A 19,141-nucleotide genomic window follows, 5' to 3' on the forward strand; every position below is an offset into this window, starting at 1 on the left:
TGGAGATGAAGATTGTTATGTTTCTAGTTAAGAATTTGGGGTTTTTAAAATTAGGGTTCTTATTTTGTTGGTGATGAAGATGAAGATGTGAATGGAGGAAATAAGATTTAACGGAAAAATTTAACGGTCATTAAGTCTAGGGACCAACTACGAATTTGTGCAGACAATAGGAATTCAGTGAAAGTTTAATGGATTTTAAAATAATTTTCCCATTAAAAATTGGTCAAACGAAAAGTTGGAGTTAAGATGATATTGACTTTTATAAACCCCAAAGGAGATTGTAAACCAAAGAACTGCATAAACTCCACATTGGTTTCACCCAAACATTGATTCGGACACAACCTAAAATCTTCATTTTCATGCAAGTTTAACCCAAGTTGAAAAGAAAAAATTTCACTAGGGTAAGCGAAATGAGAAGCTAGTCACCACATTACAAGGCGTTTAAAGTCTAAACTAATTCCTATCGACTTCCTCTTGAACTTCACCATCTGCACAAATATGAAATATGTCAGAAACAAATTACTATCAAAGCTACAATAGATATATACCAAGAAATAATCAATTATTTCAACAATCAAAGCTACAAAAGATATAGCCAAGAAATGCTCTTATGAATCTATACATGATCTTTTCTCTGTACTATTTAGCTTCATCTTTGCTTTAATCTGATAAAGCCAATGCGGTCTTTAACAGAAACAAATATTGATTTAACCAAAGAGCTGCACGAGAAATGATTGTCTACACTCCACCTCCTCCATACCCCACATTCATGGGATTGGGCATTGTTGTTGTTGTGTAGCTGCATAAACTCTACATTAATTTAACCCAAACATTGATTCAGACACAACCTATCTTCATTTTCATTTTCATGTTTAGTTTAACTAAAGATAAAAAAAAGGTGGTGATGTAATACTGCTAGTCAAATTAACACACGCACCTAATTATATTTTACCAAGTTCGTGGTACCTCAGCATGGAATACGTCATGCATTCTAAAGACCCAGACCCGAAAGAAAATTTCTCACTAGTGAGAGAAACGAGAATTGCCAGTCAGTCACCACTTTACATGCCTTTTAAAGTCTAAACAATTTCCTATGTCCTATTGACTTCCACTTGAACTTCACCATACCATCTGCACAAATATAGGATAGGATAATTACTAGAAAAATAAATTTCGCTAAAACAAATGTATATGGGGAAAATAGTCTCGAGTATATCTTACCCTGAAGACGTACACCCAGGTTGGCTTGAAAATCATCTTCCGAGTTGTATTCCAGTTTTGTTTCATCATCTGAAAGAGAGTTTGATAACGAGGATGTTGTAGCAACATCCCATGAGTAGCAACATCCCATGAGTAGCAACATCATGCTCGAAACCCCAGTTGATCATTTACTCTGTCTCCACCTCTTTAGTCTCGTTTTTCTTCATCAAATCTTGAAGATAAATATTATGAGAGACGTTATCAAGAAAAAACAACCCGTCTCTTTTATCTTTGTAACCAACCGTTTAGCTTCAAAAAAGAGACTTTGTTGGCAATATAAACATACCGTCATATTATAAGTGTAAACATTCGGTTTCAATCATTAAGATAGCATTTCAGTGAACAAATCTACTCCCGTTTCTGGCTTCCTACAATTTCCAAAACCATCGATCAATCAAGATGGCATACATATGTACATAGGTCGCCAAATCACGTCTACAGAATGAACGAAGACGATCCAACACATCGGAAGAAATAGGATTCTTTCAAATTTCATCCAACAAGATTAGTTAAGTCACGATTGTTGGAGCTAAACCATTTTTCTTGCATTTCATTGAAACGTCTTTCAGCTTCTTTATGTTTTCGTTTTCAAACAAGCTGTGAATGAGACTGTTGTAACTTATAACATCAAAAGTTGGACAATTCTTTTTCATTTCTTTTAAAAGATTAACGGCCACATTGATCATTCTTTTCTTGCAATACCCATTTGGTATCGAGTTATACGTGATTATATTAGGCGAAATATCTATCTACCATATGATCGATAACATGTTTGGCTTTTTCTAGTTCACCGCGTAAAAAATATCTGTCCACGAGTGTCCGATAAGTTACAGTTGGACTTAAACCTCGTTGATCTATTTCTTGCACAATACGCCATGCATCTTTTTTTACAAGGATTCTCCCTTACAGAAAGAGTTTACCAAATGAAAGAAATGAACGAGCAAGTTTTAACTGCAGATGTAGTAACATATAGTACACTGACGGGGGTGTTGTTTACAAGGGGACCTTGGAAAAGCAAATGATGTTTTGATTAGATGGCAGAGAGGAATATCTTGCTGAATACACTCACATATAAATCGTTAATAAATAAGTTTTTAGAGAAACGGATGATAAATGAGGTTGTGGATCTTTTTAAAGAAATGAAAAAGAATGGTCTGACTCCTAATGTTATAAGTTAGAACAGTCTCATTCACGGCTTGTTTGAAGAACGAAAACCTAAAGAAGTTGAAAGATGTTTCAATGAAATGAAAGAAAAATGATTTAGCTTCAACAATCATGACTTACCGCATCTTGTTTAACGGAATGTACAAGAACCTTAATTTCTCTGATGTGTTTGATCATATTCGTTCATTCAGTAGCCGTGATTTAACGACTCATGTACATATGTATACCATCTTCATTGATGGTTTTTGAAAATATGGGAAGCCTGAATCATCGAGAGCAGACTTGTTCCTTAAAATGCTATCTAGAAGATTGAAACCGAATGTTCGTACTTATAATGTGACGATTCGTTTGTATTGCCAAGAAAGTCTCATAAAGCTAAAGGGTTGGTTACAAAAATGAAAAAAGGCGGGTTGTTTGCCGAATAACATCTTTATCTTCATGAGTTGTTAAAGAAAGATGAGATTTGAGAGGTACAAAGATGTTGCTACAACATTCTCGTTATCGAACTCTCCTACAAAATATCATAGATGCTGAGAGAAAAAAAAAAAAGTAAATTTTAAAAGAAATATCATTTCTTGAATATTTCTAGGTATGCCATCGTTTGGTTTGTTTTTATTTTCCTTTTTTTGCGAGCTTGTTAGGTTGCCTAGTTTATTTTCTGATGGATGTTTCAATCAGATACACATTAGCATTCTAATGGTGTTACTTACGGTAGGTCTGATACAATCTAGAATCTTCCTGCATTTATTAACTTATAGAAAACAATACAGTTCTGCAAACCCAACAGTTGGAAGGTCTACTACAGAAAGATCTTTTATGTTGTTGTTGAAGTTGTATCAAATATGAGATCATCTGAATGTTCATTTGTTAATTTGTGACATGAAAATGTTATGCATCCTGTCTCAAATCTAATTTATTTCATATGTTTTCAATTGTGTATGCGTTAACTTCTACCTATTTGGCCATAAAATGTCCTTTTTGAAAAGATTACACATCGAAAAACTATATACGATGTATATGCCGTTAAACCACGAAAGCTAAACTTTCGGCTTGAAAGTAATTCCTCAAGTCAAAAGAATATAATTCTATAATTAAGTTGATCTTTGTTAATATTAATCGCAATTACCATATGCGAACGAACGTACCTGTAACTTGGTCTCGATTTCAATATGTGAAGTAACGTACCTGTAATTTGTTTAGAACGAATTGAACGATTTAGAGTTGGTGAATGAAACAAGTTTCAAGATGCTTGCGTAGGAATGTGGCTACAGATGATCGAATTAGGGTTTTTGAAGAACGTACAGAGGAAATGATGGGCCCAGTTTAGTTTACATATGGGCTTATATCATTAGTCTGTTATTTAATAAGTGGAATCAAGTGATTTATGGGGTTGAGTTACCCTTTGAGTTTACTAGTTGCAATGACCGTGCGTTGCACGAATATATTTACGGTTTGTGTATGACACTTGAAAGTGAGATAGGTTGCTGCAGGTTCTCTAACCGGCGTGATAAGAAAGGCTTTGGCTGAAGTCAGCAAATTTCTTGTATGCAATTGTAACAAAATCTGTGTATTATGCATATAAAATATAAAATAGGGAATATATGAAACAAATAGTTCTTTACATTATGTGGATATAGTAATACTTTTTACACATGATTGTTGATGCAGGTTCATAGATCCATACAAAAATCATTACAGATAAGCAACAACTTTCAGATACACAAGAAGAACTCACTAAGCTCCAACTTCGACAAAAGGAGTCTTCTTTTTCTCGTCATGAATCTCAAAAAAGTGAAGAAACATTGACTCCTCCTTCTGAAACTAAACAGAATGAGAATACAAATGATGGACATAATAAACAGTTAGCTCTTGCACTTTCTCATCAAGTGGTCCATGGAGATTTTCTAACAGGCGTGATGGAAAGTCATATAAATATAATAATAATAATTAATCATAATTATATTAAGAACTAAATATTAAGTAATTACGGAGTGTATATTTTCATTTGTGTCATTATTTATTATTATAGTAAATACTTCGTAGTTAATTAGATTTTCATTGCATTAAGACTCAATATAAATAAATAAATCTTTATAATTCTTGCAATCACACATGACCTTTGTGTTTCTCATATGTTAAAAATGAAATAGATTTAAAGTTAACATATTTCAATTTTAAACATCATTTTATGTAAAATTATTTCATTTGGCTAATAGAAATTAAAATAGTGTTATCAAGAACCAAGACTAAGATGTTGATAATTTTCAACAATTAACATATATTTTACTTTTACTCAATATTTATATTTATAGTCAAAATCATCTATTACATTATCATAACACTCAAAATAAAATAAGGTAAATAAAAATTTTAGTTTCATTTAATTATACATATATGACCTATGAGCTTTTCATAAAAGTTGAAAATAATTTAACTTTAGTGTATTTAAAATTATTAACATAATAAATGTACTTTCACTACTTCAATATATTAGAGATAATATATATATATATATATATATATATATATATATATATATATATATATATATATATATATATATATATATATATATATATATATATATATATTACCATAAATTTTTTAACTATTTTATTTAACTGTATTTATGACATAAACTTCATTATATATATATATATATATATATATATATATATATATATATATATATATATATATATATATATATATATATATATATATATATATATATATATATGTGAGTGTGTGTGTGTGTGTGTGATGTTACACAATATTTTTTCCAGAAGCTATGTTTTACATATTATAAAATATTTCGTGTGAAACAACAATTTTATTATTTGTCCCACTATGCACCTACGTTTACATATACCAATATATTGTGAAAATGATTTACTTCAATTGTATTAAAATAATAAATAAGGGGCTTTTGAGGAATCCTATATTTAAATATAAGTTGTCGTTTTTTTCATATAAACACATAAAATGATGTAAGTAATGAATGATAACAATTTAATGAGAAACTCAAAAGTTATATATATATATATATATATATATATATATATATATATATATATATATATATATATATATATATATATATATATATATATATATATATGTATATATGTATATATATATGTATATATGTATATAGGGGCAGGATCAATGGGGAAGTAACCAATCGGGGAGAATCGGGAGGAAGCAACAAAAAAAATTCGTTTTTTTTTATTTTTTTTTCCGGCATCAAGATCACACGAAAATATGAATATTTAGAAGAGATAATTCGTGATGAATGTTATTATTTAGGCGGGAAAACGATCGACAAAAATAACATTCAAGATAATATTGTTCGTGAAGAATATGAACGTTTTTTTTCATGTTTTGTGAAGTAAAATTTAGCCCTAAATCCTAAACTCTAAACCGTTCGTGTTAAAAACTCAATCTAAATCCTAAATCTAAACCCTAAACCCTAAATTTCTAAACCCTGATATCTAAACCCTATAAACCCTAATATCTAAACCCTAATATCTAAACCCCAATAGCTAAAACCTCAAAATACGCTCGAAAAACACGATAATTGTTATGTATTACTTCTTCGAGCGCTTTCTCGCCAAAATAAAAACATTTATCACAAAGTGTCTCAACTAAATGTTCATATTTTCATCTCATCTATAATGTTCGTGAACAAAGTTTTTTCAAAAAATGAAAAAAAAAAATTGCTTCCCCCAGCTTCCTCCCGATTGGTTACTTCCCTCTTGATCCTGCCCATATATATATATATATATATATATGTGTGTGTGTGTGTGTGTGTGTGTGTGTGTGTGTGTGTGTGTGTGTGTGGGGGGGGAGAGAGAGGTCGAGTTGTAATCCCTTGAATCGAACAATTTGCTTAAAATTCAACGGACCAATCAGAGCGCGACATGTGGCGTGACAATCATATGTGATTGAAAAAAAATGTTTTTAATTTTTTTTCGAGTTTTTTTAATAAAAAAATACTTTTTTGTTAAAATTTAGTATGTTAAATTCAACTACATGTGATTGGAAAAAAAAAATTAAAATTTTTTTTTACAAAGAATTTTTTTTTTCCATGTAAAATCAATTAATAAACGTAAAAAATCATACAAAATCTTGTGTAAACCATGATGTTGTCTGATACACATCCATAGCTTCCGATAATAATATATAATGTATTAAGGTTAGATATTTATTCAAACAACTTACAACCGATATGTCACAAAATAAACATAAAACACAATAATCACATTGCTAAAATGTATTACTAATGTATCAAAATTCAACTAAACCAAACATTATAATCACAATAATCGCAAATTAAATTTATCAAAGTTTACACACATTTAAACGTTTTTGATAATATCAATTGTTTTGAATTCTTTTAGTTAGTTTAATATATGTAGCAATAGCAATTCTCGTGTACGCACACTTATATTGAAAATATAATGCATACAATACAACTTATAATCATAATCATATAAAAATGAAATTCAACCACAAATGATTTGAACAATGTATATAAAAAATTTGTATCCCTCAAACTTTTGATTTGTTCCTTTAATCTAAGTTTCATTAGTGTGTGAACTTAAATCATAGGTTATTATTTTCTAACTATTTAAAAATACTATGTAAGCCGTGAATTAATACTAATAATAATCAACAAAATACATTGTTAATAAAATATCATGTTTTGATCGTATTGTTTGAGGGAAAAGAATACATAACCCATATATAAAATTATTACTCCATATATGTTTCAACCCTTATATATAACATACAAATTATATCTATATATCTAAATGAGAAAGTCCAAATGAATAGTAAACTTAATAGACTTTACAAACTTACAACAAACTTTTCCTTTTTTACAATTCAACCTCACCCTAACTAACACTTAACTTTATAGTTTTCACAAATTTACCACAAACTCCTCACACACAAAACCTCTCATTCATTATAAACCAAATGAATAGTAAACTTAATAGACTTTACAAACTTACAACAAACTTTTCCTTTTTTACAATTCAACCTCACCCTAACTAACACTTAACTTTATAGTTTTCACAAATTTACCACAAACTCCTCACACACAAAACCTCTCATTCATTATAAACCCGCCACACAATTTTTAGTATCTAATAATTATTCATCATCATTATTATTATTATTATTATTATTATTATTATTATTATTATTATTATTATTATTATTATTATTATTATTCTATATTTTATATATCCAAAAGTAATAGGAAAAATGAATAGTGAAGTTCATAAGGTTTACAAAATTACAACAAAATTTTTAAAAAAAAAAAAAAATTCAACCACACCTTTTATAATAGTTAACTTTATAGCTTTTATAAACTTACCACAAACTTTTCACATTTTATAATTTAAACATAAAACTTCTCATTCATTATAAATCGACCACATAATTATATTATACCTATTTACTAAAAGGTAAAACCTTATAAATAGTAAACTTTATGGTTTCTATAATTTTACAACAAACTTTCAATCTTCCGTAATTCAACCACAGCCATTATTATCATTATGGTTTAACTTTACGTTTATTAGAAATCAAACACATAACATTCCATTTACTAATAATCAACCACATACCTTTTCACTTATTACAAATCGTTAATGTTGCTACTATTAATATAATTGTTATTTTTATGTTATTGTTATTATTTGATTTTTTTTATACTTTGAGTTTTTTTTTTACCCATTTCAGTTTATGTCATTTGCTTCTAATTTTTTTTTTATATACTTTTCATAATCGAATTTAGCTAACGTTCTTCCGCCGCATCGCGAGGGCGCCACAACTAGTTAAAGGACAATTAAGGTCTAAATTATTGGAGGATATGACATTATCTCTTAGGAGTTTCGTCTCTCAATATACTCCAACAAACATGTTAACTTCTTATTCTTATAAGAAATGACAAAAAAGGGCAAGTAAATAACATTAAGACGGTTAAAAATACAAATAAGTATGAAATTTGTCTTTTGAAGATTAAAAGAATAACTGTCATTGATCATCACTTTTGACTCTCATCAGAGTCTTCCTTTATAATTTTATACATATAATGACACCCACTGCACCTACGAAAAATATTACAAAAAGGAATAATACATATACGTACAATTTATCATTATTACATAAATAAATTTAGTTATTATAATGAAAAATAAAATTTAACAAAAACACCAAGCATAAAACGTACTCACTAAATTGGACACCATCGAATTTCATCCCAAACTCTGTTAGTCATTTCACATGTAACGATAGCCACATACAAAGAGGATTATAAAAGAATAATAACATAAATACATGTGATTTATAAAAATGACACAAACTTGAATATTAGAATGAAAACTAAAGTTAAACAAAGCAAACTTGAATTTCATCACAAACCTCCTTAAAGTCATTTCACCTATAATGATAGCCACCTACAAAAAAGATTAAAAAAGAAATACGTAGTAATATAAACACATACAAAAGGTTGTGCACATACGGAGGTAGTAGAATTTATCGAAATCATATAAAATTGATTATTAGAATGAAAAATAAAAATAAACAAAGAGAAAAACATATAAATTGGGCACTATGATTTTGCATTGAAAACTTGTGCACTTTCATCAATCTAATCATGTGAAGTCAATCCTAGAACTCGTTCTTTAGTCACATTCACCTTCTTGTGTTTACAATGGCTTCCAACTCTCCATCATCTCTTACATTCTCTCACATTGACAACCTTTGTTCGGATTGAAAATTACTCACTACTTGTTATATATTTATATATAGTAAATGTCTTCACAATTAATTTATTAAGCATTTGAATCACTTCGTTTGCTTATGTCCGTTAATTAAAGACTTGAATTTACAATCTACAATTAATTAAATATTAAATATATGTTATAAATGCTTAAGTTAATCTCAAATTATGAGAATATTATGTAACTGATTATGATCATTAATGTAGTAATAAGGAACCGATGGATTCAAGTTTTACATCATTATTATATATATACATACACATATATGCATGCACATATACATGCATATATACATATACATTATACATTATATTTGAGTTAATGGCTTAATTTATGACAATGAGAGTCAAAATTTAGATAGATATAGATTTGTGGTATTAGTTGTGATGGCAATGGACGGGAAAAAACCCACGACTCGAGGGTATTCGTACTCGTGATGAGGGGGCAAAATTAAATTTTTTACCCCCGGGTATGATACTAGTAAAACTTTATATCCGTTGACGGGTCGCGGTCGAGTAATGGGTATATCAAATCTGTCGCATGTAAAACCTGATTCGTGAATACGTAATACCCGTTTGAAACCCGCACGTAAATTCATTAAAATCCGTATCCCTACTGTATATTAAAAGAACGTTAGGGAACAATATATAAAAGTTTAAATCCTTGATAACCACTAATTACATAAGATACCCCCCTATTCCAAACATCTATCTAAATCAAAATTAAAGGGTAATACACTAATAAATAATCCTTAACATTTTTTATTCCGTATATGCTCTAACTATATTTAATTATATCAAACTTTATTTTATTATTCTATATATTAAATAAATACACAAAACACATACAAATCCTTGCTAACGTTATGATAAGGTTTTTTAATATTTTATTCCTTATACTAGATTTAAGAGTCATTGCGTTGTACGGTAGCTCTATAGAATAGTATTTGAATATGTTTTTTATTATTGATATCGATAATTTGTATGATACAATTAGAAATGACGAAACCCTTCATTGACAATTGATGTTATGCGAGGTGTATACGAAATAGTTTTTATTTTACTAGGAAAAACTATTAAATAGGCTACAATTTTACACAAGATATTTATTTATTTATAGAATGGATATACTTAAACCTTGCTACAACACTTATAGGCAGTGTACCTAATCGTACAGTAGTGTAGTTTTTAGTAAGTCCGGTTCGTTCCACAGGGAATCTTTTTTAAACAAAGCTCAACGCTATATTAGTTTACTTTTATAAAAATACAAATATATATATATAAGTAATATTATTATTATAAAGGGGGGTTTTTACCGTTTAATGACCGGTTTGTCGATTTTAAAACTTTAGTCGCAGTTAAAACCAAATGTAAAATATTAAATAAATAAAAGACTTAATTTAAAGCATGAAGTAAATAACGATAAAAGAAATTGCGAATAATAAAAGTGCGATAAAATAAACTTGCGATAATTAAAAAGTACGATAATTAAAAGTGCGATTAAATACAATAACAATAAAAATGCGATAATTAGAAGTGCAATTAAATATAAAATAAAGGAAATTAAATATGAAATAAAAGAATTATGCTTATTTAAACTTCCGTAATCATGATGTTTGACGTGTTGATTTTAGTTTTATGCCCATGGGTTAATTGTCCTTTGTCCTGGATTATTTAATATGTCCGTCTGGTTTTTGTCCATAACAGTCCATCAGTCATAAATATAAAGTGCGAGTGTCCTCGTCAAATTATCCTTATACCCGAAGTTAAATATTCCAACTAATTGGGGATTCGAATTGTAACAAGGTTTTAATACTTTGTTTAATGAATACACCAGGTTATCAACTGCGTGTAAACCAAGGTTTTACTACTTTGTTAGCAATTACACCAATTACCCTTGAATGTAATTTCACCCCTGTTTTAATTATTCTAGTGGCTATTAATCCATTCCCGTGTCCGGTTAAATGAACGATTATTCGTACATATAAATACCCCGCCCATCGTGTCCGATCGAGTGTATATGGTAATTTATAGGGACGCCCAATTGTAAATCTTTATATTAACATTAACAAACTATCATTTAGTTAAATAAATATAAAGCCCATTAATAGCCCATAGTCTAATTTCCACAAGTGTCGTTCTTTTGTCCAAACCCCAATTATGGTACAAAGCCCAATTACCCAATTTTAGTAATTAGCCCAACATCATGATTACTTCGTTTTAAATAAGCATAATAATAACTTAGCTACGAGACATTAATATAAAAAGGTTGAACATAACTTACAATGATTAAAAATAGCGTAGCGTTACACGGACAGAATTTCGACTTACACCCTTACAACATTCGCTAACATACCCTTATTATTAGAATTATAATTAAAATTAAAATATAAATTATAAATATATATATAAATTTTACGTATGAGGAGAAGAAGAAAAAGATTGATATTTGCGATCAGAATTCGGTTGGCTTTATAGGCAGTTTTTCATTTTGGGGCTCCGCGACTCGCGGCCAATTTTGCCTTCAAACTCCGCGAGTCGCGGAGTTTACTTTTACAGCTCAGAGGAGTTTGGCTCTTTGTTTACCGACGGTTTATAATATATATATAATATATATATAATTAATATAATTAATTATATATTATATTATATTTATATACATAGTTAACTTGTAATTTTTAGTCCGTTGCGTCGAGCGTTAAGAGTTGACTCTGGTCCCGGTTCCGGATTTTCGAACGTCCTTGCGTACAATTTTATATTTTGTACTTTGCGTTTTGAATCTTGTACTCTTGTAATTTCGAGACGTTTCTTATCAATAATTGGAACCTCTTTGATTGTCTTTTGTTCTTTTGAGCTTTTTGGTCGTTTGCGTCTTCAATTCGTCGAATCTGTCTTTTGTCTTCACCTTTTATTATTTAAACGAATATCACTTGTAAATAGAACAATTGCAACTAAAAGCTTGTCTTTCTTGAGGAATAATGCTATGAAATATATGTTCGTTTTTAGCATTATCAGATATTCCCACACTTGAGCGTTGCTTGTCCTCAAGCAATATCGTCTTGAAATACTAGAATCACTTCTTTATTCTTCACACTTTGTACATCAGTGATTTCTATACGACGGTATAAACAATGGTAGTAACGATATGGTTTACAGTCCCACATGACTATAAAAATTTAGATCCATTAAGGAAATTGGATCTTTATGAAAACATTTGATCTTTTGAAAATTAAATCTAGTTTTTACCCTAGATAAGTTTTCCGGGATAACCCTTTACCGGTGTTTGCAAAATATTTTTGTGGGTTTGGTGGGTTTCAGATTTGAAAATTTTAGCTCAAAACTTGCGGTTTTGTGTCACCCACTTGCTAACCTTGTATTTGGAAAGCAACACGTCCAGTTTACTTGTCCCGTATATTACCTTTCGGTAAACTACCGTCCGGTTGTAAAGGAAAGCGTTGAACAAGCAACTGTTAAGGCAATGTCCCCTGACATGCTTTTAGTTATGGTCTATAACGTGTCGGACGCAATTACTATCCTTTGTAGGAGCAATAGTAAAGCTCACCCTTATGATTTTTTGGTATGGCACAAGGTCCTGTCTTTGACCATGCTATGCAACCACCGTTCTTACGGTTGACACCCGATTTAGTTCAGGTGACCTAATGAATTCCAGGTGAATTCCTAGGATTTTACGTTCAATGGTAATGAACGCATTGAAAATAGGGTTTTCAGAAAACAAATCGGTTTATAATTTTGATCAAAATATTTTCTCGTTCAAGCTCGAGTTTAGATATCATTGAATTCCATGAGTTTGAATTCTCAATCTTTAAGGTCAATCTCTAGGATTGAATAATATCAGTCTTAAAAGCTGATTTTTAATCTTTAAGGAGATTATCCTTTCTGGGGATCTGATTCATTAGTCTTATCCAGCTAATTTGCATGGTGCCCCCCATTGTACGAGATAAATCCTTCTCATGGTTAGGATAAATCTGACCACTTGGCGACCCTGTTTGATGCCGAGGTCCGTGGATTTCCTGCTGATTTTAGTGATGACTTTTCTGGATTTTTCGTCAACCTACAGCTGGTCTGGACGACAACTTCATGACCTAAATCAAGAAGCGCGTTTCTTTTTCGGAAGACTTTACTTCCTTTTAATGATGGAATTGATTCATCGTGTAGATCCATCTCTTCTTTTCTTTCATCGGGTAAAACAGTTTAGTTTAGTCCAAAGCAAAAGTATTTTCAGTTATTTATTACAGATATATGTGACATATGTTTAAGATAACCTGGTAAATTTTCTCACACTTGGCTTTTATCTTCCTTTTTATCGTCCTCTATTCCATTTTAAATGAATTTTAACATTTTGGTTTGTTTCTCAATTTATGTCCTTTCCGAGGTAACAATAATTTCGGTGTTAAAACCTAGTTTTATCGTTCATAAATATGTATAAACATGATTCATTTAATTGAAAATTTTGAAAATTTTTACTAGAATTGGGTAGTCAGTATATAAGACTAGGGCTGTTCTTTATTATCAGAGAGCACTAGATTCTAATACAACTACTGCTTTACTAGTATTTTTAATGGTAACCAAGTGTATAAAGTAAAAAATTTTAAAATCCGAAAGAATTTAACCCCTTCCCACACTTAAGATCTTGCAATGCCCTCATTTGCAAGAAATCAGTAACTATTTAAATTATTGAGGGCGATTTGTGTGAAAATGATTAAATTTTACCAAAGTTTCCAAATATATTGGCGTTTGTTTGCTGAATGATAAATGGTGCACATCATTTGTTCATTCCGTCTTGTTGTTATTTCACATATATTTTGCATCTTGTCGTCAAAATTAGTTGCTTTTGCTGAACTTAATGCCAGTCTTTGAAAATGCGTTGTTTTACCCTGTTGTGTACATAAGATAAACTGCAAACATATATACATATTTTTGAAGTTTGGTATATTACCCCATATTCAAAAATTATTAAAATCTAAGAATAAAAGTTAGATAATTATAAAAATGATTATAATATTAACAAAAGTATTAAACGTATCAATAATTACAAATTACAAAAAAAAAATAAGTATACTAGGGATGATACTGGTACCAATAGGGGTTCCAGGCATAACCACAGGTGCTATAGAATGCTTCGGCAGGGTTATACGTAGGATATGGTGGCTGCATCTCTATAGACCAGGGAGGGAAGATGGGTTTCGGTGTAGGAATATAGTTTCTACCTATATGTTGGCAATGAGCTATGATTTGATTCTGATGAACTTGCCAATCTTCAAATGCTCTCTGTCTAGCATTTTCGTATTCCTGAGAAGCTATAAACCTTTGCATTTCTTGCATCTCATTCCCCCCTCCTACATTACCTTGCTGTTGGTTTCTCTCCACCTGTGGATGTCTACCATGGTATTGTACTGCGGCGTTATTTCGCCTCTTCAAAACTTTCGCACCATGGTATACATTTAAACCTATAGTATCGCGGGGTTCTGGTTCTTCTACTAATAATCCCCCCCGACTTATATCCACACCGAGATATTCACCAATCAAAGTAATAAAAATACCACCTCCTATTATGCTATGCGGTCGCATCCCCCGAACCATAGCTGATAAATAATAACCCACACAATATGGTATACTTACAGCGCTTTGTGGGTCTCGAATACACATATGGTAAAACAAATCCTGTTCATTTACTTTTTCCTTGTTCTTACCCCTTTGTGTAATCGAATTAGCTAAAAACCTATGTATCACTCTTAATTCGGCTCTATCTATATCCAAATAAGAGTAATTTCCCCCTTTAAAACGGTGATGGCTTGTCATTTGACTCCACACACCGTGTGTATCAAAATTTTCATCTATCTTTCTACCGTTTAGTATCAATACTCTACAATCGGCAGACGCTAACTCCTCAGGCGTATATATACGTAAAGCCTGAGCCATGTCTAGTAAAGACATGTGGCGCATCGAACCGCCTAACAAAAATCTAATAAAAGAACGATCGGTTAAACTAGCTACCCGATCATTCAACTCTATACTACATAACAATTCTTCACACCATACTTTATATACAGGTCTACGCATGGTGAATAAACGTACCCAGTCATTAAAAGTAGAATTACCATACCTCTGTACAAGTAATTCCCTAATTGGCCCGGCCAATTCTACATCTTCTAAGGGTCCCCATTCTATGACCCTCGGTACCTCAACAACCTTAGAATGAAGAGTATGCAAACCCCTTTGATATTTTGGATAATCTATCCAAAGTCTGTCAAATCTCAGGTTCGGGTGCAACTCTTCCAAGTGCATATCAGAAAAGGTCATGACTGGATGAGGTATATCCTGCTTGTAGTAGTTATCCACCTCCTGTTGTTCCACATTCTCAGCAGGAGCATTGCGGGCTTGGGATGAAGATTCACCCCTTTCAGTCTGCAAAACACATCAAACACAATTTTTGTGCATCCAAATATGCATTAGTGTCAGCAAAATCATCAATCAAAATAATTACAATGACATGATCAATTTATATCAAACTTAAGCTCATTTTCACATTTTTATCAAATCTACACTTTTTCAAATAAGCATATACGAAAATGTTCGCCTAGTTTAAAATCATTCAACTCAAATAACATGTCAAAATAATCATTACTAGCAATTAAACAAGTCTCAAATGGCATTATCTTTCAAAAATCAAGTTCATGAATTTTAGACTTGAAAAAGTCCACTTTAATTCTCAAAATCATGTTTAGGCTCAAAGTTTGGATCATTTAACTACCTAGACATGTTACACTACTTAATTTAGCAACAATTCATGACAAAAATCGGCCATAACCTGTTTATATCAAAAATCCCCAAATTTCCTCAAGAACACAAACCCTAGATTACTCAAAATTTTAAGGCTTCTAATCATGTTAAACAGCATCAATCTAGGTTATACAAGCATAATACATAAACAATTTAAGCATAATTACACTAAAAAGCATCAAAATCAAATTGGGGAAAAAATTGCTCAAGAACACAAAATTTCGGATTAAATGGTGTTTAGGTGTAGAAATTTACCGTTTTTCTTGAGTAATTCCTAGATAGCATCCTTCTAAACATGATTTTAGCAAAAGATTTGATGATTAACGGTTAAAAATTGTGATTTTGGGGTGTATTTTTCGGGTTTTTTCGTGGGTTTTTCGCAGTTTATTTTCTGTTGTGGGGAGTGAAACTGAGCTGTTGCATCTCTTTATTTTTTTTCTGTAATCCGAATCCTCCGCGACTCACGGTGAATAACCCTTCAAACTCCGCGAGTCGCGGAGTTTGATATATATATATTTTTTTTATATAATCAATAACTTATAAAACAATTAAGTACTTAATTTTAAAATTTTGTTTCCTTTGTTATTTAGGACGAGGTCGTTTCGGATCGATGTCCTAGTCCGTCCTTCGACAAAATTTTAAAATTTGTCTTTTTGTAGCGATTGTTTTAAAAGCTAAGATTTTTGGTTTTTTAATGTTTTTGGCATACTTAAATTCAATAAGATTAAAAATAATGATAATAAAAGATCTCGTCCCTCCCTTGGGTAAAGCAATTTCGGTTCAAAGACCTAGTCTTCAACTTACGATGAATTTTAAAAATCATATTTTTAACTTAATGAGATAAAGTAAATTTTTGTTTTTAAATTCACACAACTTAAATATAAAATTCAAAATTAATATTAAAAATTCACACCGAACTTACAATTTAAAATGCATAAAATTAAAAATTCATATTTTAAAAATTCACACCAAACTTAATTTAAAAATTCATATTATAAATTCATACCAAACTTATATTAATTTTTCAAATATTTACAATTTTAAAAATATTGTTTTTACAAAATTTACAATATTAATTTAAAATTTATATATTAATTTTAAAAACATGGTAAAAATAAAATTAAAAATCTTTTTGTCTTTTTATCCCACTTTAATCAATCAAATATTATCAAAAATATGCGCCCCTCTTTTCGGTAAAGTAATTTCGGTTCCAAGACCTAATTTAACTCATGACGAATTTTTGAAATATCTTGTGTTGATTGATTAAAGATATTTATACCTTAAGAATAAACGTTAAATTTCGCAGTGATGTAATAAATTTTTGAATGATATCAATAATTTCGGTCACCAAACCTAATTTTATTTAATACCAATTTAATACTTTTTAGCGAACAAATTAGCGTTTATTATCAAAAGGTTAAAAATAAAAATAAAAATAAAAACTGTACAGACATACCTGTGAAATACATTTCTTAGTTATATGATCTATCCCATTCATAAGATAGTCGGTTTAATTGGTTTTCCATAGCTACATAGGCGTAACCTCGAGCATTCAGTGTCTTTTCTTCTAAACATATGAACGGTCCGTCTCTGCATAAAGTAACAAATTCGGTATTTGAATAGGTTTGATTATTTGAACATTTACCTCCATGTGACCATTTTCCGCATTTGTGACATCGTTCTAGGTGTCGTGCTCTTCTTTTCGCTGCGGATTTTGATTTTCCTTTACCAAATTGTAACTTATTATCTTCGCATCTGGATTCTTTTCTAACTCCGTCCATTCTTTCTCTGATTACTGATACTATTTCACTCGGTAGTATGTCATTATTACGTTTAGTGATCAAAGCGTGTAGCATTAGACCATGGTTTAGTTCACAGGCAGTCTTCATTTCGTAAAAACCTAAAAAAAATAAAAATTCAGAATGGGGGGAGAAGACTAGTTCTTTAGGGTCTGCTAGGGAAAGACCATTCGGGTTCCATTTTCGAGAACTACACGAAAACAGACAATCTAACTCTAACAGAAATACATATTATCCTTTAAAGACTTGATTCTCCCCACACTTAGTTAGCTGTGGTGTCGAAATTGTGATTAACTTCGTTGTCGACTTCCATCGGACCATGTATGTAATGTTTAACTATGTGACCATTAACTTTAAATTCAATCCCATTTGAATTTATCAATTCTATCGTTCCGTATGGGAAAACTCTTTTGACTATGAATGGTCCAGATCATCTTGATTTCAATTTTCCAGGAAATAGCTTGAATCGTGAATTGAAAAGAAGAACTCTGTCTCCTTGTTTAAATTCTTTTGAACTTCTAATTCTTTTATCATGCCATTTCTTCGTTCTTTCTTTATAGATTAACGAATTTTCGTATGCTTCATGTCTTAATTCTTCTAATTCGTTTAGTTGACTTAATCGTAGACGTCCGGCTTCATGTAAATCAAGATTACATGTCTTCAAAGCCCAAAATGCTTTGTGTTCAATTTCTACTGGAAGATGACATGCTTTTCCATAAACAAGTCTAAAAGGTGTGGTTCCAATTGGAGTTTTGTAGGCTGTTCTAAAAGCCCAGAGTGCATCCTCCAATTTAATGGACCATTCCTTCGGATTTGATCCTACGGTTTTCTCTAGAATACGTTTTAAGGCTCGGTTGGTATTTTCAACTTGTCCACTTGTTTGTGGATGATATACGGTGGAGATTTTATGAGTTACTCCATATCTTTTAAGAACTTTCTCAAGTTGATTATTACAGAAATGAGTACCCCGATCACTTATTAAAGCTTTCGGTGTTCCAAACCTTGCAAAAAGACGTTTTAAAAAGTTGACTACAACTCGTGCATCGTTAGTTGGGAGAGCTTGTGCTTCTGCCCATTTAGATACATAATCAATGGCTACGAGTATATATAGATTATTATGAGATTTTGGAAATGGACCCATAAAGTCAATACCCCAAATGTCAAATACTTCACATACTTGGATGACATTTTGTGGCATTTCATCACGTTGACTTATTTTTCCGGCCCTTTGACATGCATCACAGGATTTGCAAAGAAGGTGTGCGTCTTTGTAAATTGTTGGCCAATAGAATCCAGCATCATAAACTTTTCTTGCTGTTAG

At 30.7% G+C, this 19,141-nt stretch overlaps 1 long non-coding RNA gene across 4 annotated transcripts; it reads right to left on the minus strand.

Annotated features, from left to right (window-relative positions):
* Positions 1-272: 272 nt before the first annotated feature.
* Positions 273-3,648, minus strand: LOC139866988 (uncharacterized). 4 transcript variants are annotated; one of them, XR_011765713.1, is made up of 3 exons: positions 3,570-3,648; positions 1,222-2,935; positions 273-1,131 (listed from the first exon to the last, which is right to left on the minus strand). It is a non-coding gene; the product is annotated as an uncharacterized lncRNA (long non-coding RNA). The 4 variants fall into 4 exon arrangements; XR_011765716.1 differs by having other exon boundaries at positions 273-488; positions 938-1,131; positions 1,222-3,630; XR_011765715.1 differs by having other exon boundaries at positions 273-799; positions 938-1,131; positions 1,222-3,630.
* Positions 3,649-19,141: the final 15,493 nt, after the last annotated feature.

This window comes from Rutidosis leptorrhynchoides, chromosome 9, assembly GCF_046630445.1.
Source record: "Rutidosis leptorrhynchoides isolate AG116_Rl617_1_P2 chromosome 9, CSIRO_AGI_Rlap_v1, whole genome shotgun sequence".
Classification (NCBI taxonomy): domain Eukaryota; kingdom Viridiplantae; phylum Streptophyta; class Magnoliopsida; order Asterales; family Asteraceae; genus Rutidosis; species Rutidosis leptorrhynchoides.